The sequence below is a fragment of the Asterias amurensis genome, chromosome 1 (genome assembly GCF_032118995.1).
Source record: "Asterias amurensis chromosome 1, ASM3211899v1".
Classification (NCBI taxonomy): Eukaryota; Metazoa; Echinodermata; class Asteroidea; order Forcipulatida; family Asteriidae; genus Asterias; species Asterias amurensis.
In genome coordinates this window covers 8287158-8293157 of record NC_092648.1, presented here as the reverse complement: position 1 = coordinate 8293157, position 6000 = coordinate 8287158, and the positions used below count along the sequence as shown (strand labels likewise).

The following is a 6000-nucleotide window of genomic DNA, read 5'->3' as shown; positions in this document are numbered from 1 at the left end:
CAACTTAGATGGAATTCGTTTGTTTAGTTTTTGCCTATACCCTACGCGTGATGTATTAGGCATATAGCGTATAAACGGTACGAAATTCGCAATTTCTTCTCTAATTGGATTAATTGCGCTGAGCTCATTAGAAAACGTTACACAATGGGGCGCTTATTTGACTAGGCCAAAAGTATAGGGAACACATTTATGAAATAAAAACTAATAATATTTTCCAATTAAGATGGAACTCATGCCTTTTTATTTGCCCCTTCCTTATGCATACAGCGCACACAGTATTAAATTAATTGGGCTGAGCTAATTAGCACACCTAAAACACTTGGGCGCTACTTTGATATAGCCAGGGGAATGTTGAACAGATTTATGAAATAAAAATTAATAATGCTCTCCAATTTAGATGGAACTCCTGGCTTTGTATTTGCCCATACCTTACGCATACAGTGCATACAGTACAAAAATTCTAAAATTCTTCCCTTATTAAATTAATTGGGCTGAGATCATTAGCAGACTTAACAAGTTGGGACGCTAATCTGATATAGCCAGGGGTTTGTGGAACAGATTTATGAAATACAAATTAATTATACTTTCCAATTTAGTTGGAACTCTTCGCTTTGTATCTGCCCACACCTTACGCATGTACAATCCCATCGCACTGTCTTCGACGGTCATTGACGGTCGTTGACAGTTTTTTGAAATTTGGTGCTGGCAACCAATTTGGTGCTCACCACCAAATTTGGTGTTGGGCTCAAATTTGGTGCTGTGCTCACTTCATTCTGGTACAAACAACCACGGCGACTGGACCTGTTTTGCACGATCCTCATGATGCTGAACTTGCAGGTGATTTTTTTTATTAATGGAAAATTATGATCTGAAAGAATATTTCGGAGAGGTTTAGGTAAGAAATTATCTTTACGTAATCTCCCTTAAAGTTCATACTCCCCATTTCCAAAGTTTGCTGAACATGTTTATTTAATCTTTTTTGGGTAACTTTTCGTTGCGATGACACATCCTACTAATCCTGGTGTCATGTGTTTTCAGTAGGATTACAGGAAAATTGTTCACAATCAAAATCTAAATATTATTTTTTCAAATCATCTATCCAATTTTTTAACAATAACACTTACACTTCATGGTGTGTTGAAATTTGTTAAGTTTTGGTTTTACGTTGCGAGAGACAGTCCGCCATTAACAGTGCTTATGCATGCACGACATTGGAGCAACGTCATATGTTTTCACAACTTTCATTGGTTGGTATTTTATTGAATATTCAGAACACCCCACCCCCCCCCCCCCCCTGATGCACTCACACTTCATAACATTCCGTTTTCCCCCATTTCACACCAGTAATGTTTGGTTTCAGGAGATAAGAAACCAATCTATGATATTTTCTCTTTAATGTAGACTTAATATTTATTACGATTATCGGAATTTATAACAGTTATGCAGTAAATAAATAAAAATAATTGTTGTCATTTTCACTTAAAATATTTTAATATTTTCCCCACATTTGCACACCATAGAATCCCAAATAGTAACCACCTCACGTGATCCATGAAACTCAATCTAGCAGATAGTAATTTTGTTTTGAACTTTCGAGGTTGGATGATGTTTCTTTGACTCATTTGAATGTTGGCATAATAATGCACTAGTGATTAGTACAAAAAATCAATCATTTTATAAATGTTTGAGCATAACCAACGACGGGAAACTTTATTCTCAGCATGATTAAGCCTGATGAAAATACAGACCGTGAGTAAACTGCATAGCTTCTGTCACCGGTGCAGCTTGCACAATTTCGCAGTAAACGGGAATCAAAGTTGGGGACCGAAAACATATGAAGGTCGATAACGTATGACGCTACGATACATACTTGCCGTCAACTCGCCGACTTGCCGTCAACTCGCTGTCAACTCATTTTCGTGCCGTCAACTCATTAAATGGTTTTCACTAATTTTTACAAAAAAGGATATCAATCAGGTACTTCTAGAAACTATAATTTAGGCTCCCCTGTGAGCCTAGAGGGGTCTCATATTTAAATTTAGGGCCTCATTAACGCTATATGTATTGACTTCCCAATAATGCTCAATGCTATCTTTTGGTCACTCGACCACCAAGCGCTGTACACCAGCCTACTCGCCGAACTGCCAAGCCACCACCGAGTTGGACTAAACCATTCTGTGAAAGGGGTGTTACAAACCCGTGTGGCAGTGCGTGTGCTGTTTGTTTACAACAATACCCGCCGTTCACGCATAAAGCGCCCACGCACTGCCACACGGGTTTGTAACACCCCTCTCACAGAATGGTTTAGTCCGACTCGGCCGCGGCTTGGCAGTTCGTCGATATACATGTAGTAGGCTGCATAATGAGAGGGCAAAAGACGTGCGATGCAGCAGAAAAACAACAGTAAGTACCGAGCAGAAAATTGTATTTGTTGACGATGTTTTTTAATTTCACTCAACAAAAAGGAAATACAAGCATTATGAATGTATTTAATGAGTAGGGTGGGGAAAGCTTTAGGTGTACAGCCGTCGATTTCACCAATCTCTTCCTAACTTAGGATTAATCTTAGGACTTGGGACGGGTTCAGTTCCGTATCAAAATACGTAGGACGCATTGAACTCATCCTTTAGTTAGGACGGGTTACTCGTCCTAACTCGAGATAGGATTGATCCTAGCGTTTCGTGAAATCGGCTGCTGTACACATAAAACTACAGTTATTGCTGGCTAACGGTCGTAAAAATTTTACCAATCAACGCTGATTTGAAAAACGTATAGCGTTAAGGAGGCCCTAAAGAAGGCTGACAGGGGAGCAGCGGCGTAACTAGACATTTTCATATAGTGGGGCAAGTGGGGGCAAAGATTAAATTTGGGGGGGCCAAAGAAGTGCACGATTATTATTAAATATGTTAACTGATATATAGTTGATACACACCAATGCAGTTCTAAAACAGTTTACATAGTCAGCAGGTAACAAAAGATTGCGAAAACAACAAAATCTTAGAGAACTTGTCATTTTTGTATAAGATAAAACCTTTTGACTGTATAAAAGGAATAAATTACCAACTGTGATCACCAAGTACCAATTTAGAGTTGTACACGACATTCTCAAATAGGCTCTGTGGGTGTGTAAGTACCCAAAACAACAATATTAGGCCAAGTAAAAATAGAAAAATAGGAATGTTTAGCGTCCCCGCCCGCTTACTTTTTACAGGACACTCCTTTTTTTCTTTTTTTCTTAAGAGTCCCTGCCTGTAAGAATGTACCAAATTAGGGGGGGGGGGGTGTGATTCATTGGTTCGCAGATCTTCTTCCAAAAAATTAGAGTGATACACCATCATACCAAACGAATAAATCCAAAATTTTAGTTTGCTGACGCTTTCGGTTTTGGAGTTACCAGTTATCAAAGTTTGGGTCAAAAAGCCCTTAAGAAACGAATAGTACATTCCCTGTAAACACAAAAACGTGCGCCAAGGTCATCCCAGAAAAAGTAAAACATTTTTTGAAACCTCCAGTTGGGCTTATAACAAAAGTAAAAAAAAAAATTTGGGATCTCGTTGGCGCGTCATGTTACGCACACCTGAACCTTTGACGAACAGTGCCCTCGTGCCATTTTCAACGCCTCATAACTCAACGCGCCTAAAGGATCCCATGAATTGAACAAGTTCAAATGAAAGAGCTTGCATCCCTAAAACAAATTTAAGTGCAAAGTGAGTGGGATCTCGTTAGCGCAGAGAGATAATGGAGGTCAAAGTTCAAATTTTACCAATATATTGCGTTTTCGCACCTCCATAACTTTGCGCGCCAACTACAAAAAGTTGTTCTTATGGCAACTGGGTAGTGGAACAGTTTTCATCTAATGACAAATGAAAAAAGAATCGTGGGATCTCTGCAACTTGCATGTCAAAAGATTTTTTGAAAATTTTATAAAGTATTGTCATTCCACACATTTTGGCCTAAATTGGCACAAGATTCACTTTTTTCATCACTGTAAGTATCTATGCCAACAAGATCCCATCAATGTTTTCTTGTATTTGGTTAAGTTGAGTGTTTCTAAACAGATTTCAATTGAAAAATAATTGGGATCATGTTGGCCCACCAATATAACAAAGGTCAAAGGTCATATGAAACTACACTACTGCCTATTTCGGGCGATTTTGCGTCGTCTAGAAATCCACGCGCCAATATGATCCCATTAAGTTGTCTGCGTTTTATGATTATATAGATTCTCAGCAACACATAAAAAGCAAAAACCAAATGGGATTTGAGTGGCGCTAACAAATATTACAGATCAAAAGTTCACAATACATGCCTATACTTATGCATTGCTGTGGCAACCGAAGGTGAGAAATATCCCCCAATTTCAAAGTGTTGGCAAACCATGAAGGGGATAGGTCTCCAAAACGAATTTTGGTCAAGAGATACACTGGACTTGTTTTTACAAATGTTGTTAGTTTAATGTTGGTTGGTAACTGTTGCCAAGGTCAAAGGTTACAAAGAATATGGGTGTTTTTTATATTTTCTGTCAAGAGCCAACTTCAGAGCCTTTTCAAGATTTTATTTAACAAACAAGGGCTCTTTCCTTTATGTTGGGGAAAACCACTTATAATATCTAGGCACATGTGATTGTCCCAAATTAATTATATAACCCTTGTTCATTTGATAAAATGATGACATGGCTTTGAAGTTGGCTCTCCACAGAAAATATTGGTGTTTTGTAATACATTTTCTGTCAAGAACCAACTTCGAAGCCCTGTCAACATTTTATCAAATAAGGAAGGGCTCTATAATTAATTTGGGACAACCATATGTGCCTAGATATTATAAGTGGCTGTCCCAAACTGAAATGATAGAGCCCTTGTTCTTTAAATAAAATCTTGAAAAGGCTCTGAAGTTGGCTCTTGACAGAAAATATAAAAAACACCCATATTCTTTGTAACCTTTGACCTTGGCAACAGTTACCAACCAACATTAAACTAACACCATTTGTAAAAACAAGTCCAGTCTATATCTTGACCAAAATTCATTTTGGAGACCTATCCCCTTCATGGTTTGCCAACATTTTGAAATTGGGGGATATTTCTCACTTTCGGTTGCCACAGCAATGCATTAAAGTACAATGTGTATAGGCATGTATTGTGAACTTTTGATCTGTAATATTTGTTAGCGCCACTCAAATCCCATTTGGTTTTTCCTTTTTATGTGTTGCTGAGAATCTAAATAATCATAAAACACAGACAACTTAATGGGATCATATTGGCGCGTGGATTTCTAGACGACGCAAAATCGCCCGAAATAGGCAGTAGTGTAGTTTCATATGACCTTTGACCTTTGTAATATTGGTGGGCCAACATGATCCCAATTATTTTTCAATTGAAATCTGTTTAGGAACACTCAACTTAACCAAATACAAGAAAACATTGATGGGATCTTGTTGGCACAGATACTTACAGTGATGAAAAAAGTGAATCTTGTGCCAATTTAGGCCAAAATGTGTGGAATGACAATACTTTAGAAAATTTTCAAAAAATCTTTTGACATGCAAGTTACAGAGATCCCAAGATTCTTTTTTCATTTGTCATTAGATGAAAACTGTTCCAATACCCAGTTGCCATAAAAACAATTTTTTGTTGTTGGCGCGCGAAGTTACGGAGTTGCGAAAACGCAATATATTGGTAAAATTTGAACTTTGACCTCTATTATCTCTATGCGCCAACGAGATCCCACGCACTTTGCACTTAAATTTGTTTTAGGGATGCAAGCTCTTTCATTTGAACTTGTTTAATTCATGGGATCTTATAGGCGTGCTGAGTTATGAGGCGTTGAAAATGGCACGAGGGCACTGTTCGTCAAAGGTTCAGGTGCGCGTAACATGACGCGCCAACGAGATCCCAATTTTTTTTTTTTTACTTTTGTTATGAGCCCAACTGGAGGTTTCAAAAAATGTTTTACTTTTGTTGGGATGACCTTGGCGCACATTTTTGTGTTTACAGGGAATGTACT

General features: G+C 38.0%; 1 protein-coding gene across 2 annotated transcripts in view; it reads left to right on the top strand.

The window, feature by feature from the left end:
* The first annotated feature begins 744 nt into the window (after positions 1-744).
* LOC139944656 (ciliated left-right organizer metallopeptidase-like) overlaps positions 745-6000 on the top strand; it is a 51092-nt gene continuing 45836 nt past the window's right edge. The window contains exon 1 of one of the 2 annotated variants that reach the window (XM_071941733.1): positions 745-837. The gene's annotated coding sequence lies outside the window, so the exon portion shown is untranslated. Of the gene's footprint in view, positions 896-6000 lie in introns of both variants that reach the window. The other variant, XM_071941724.1, reaches the window with a different exon arrangement.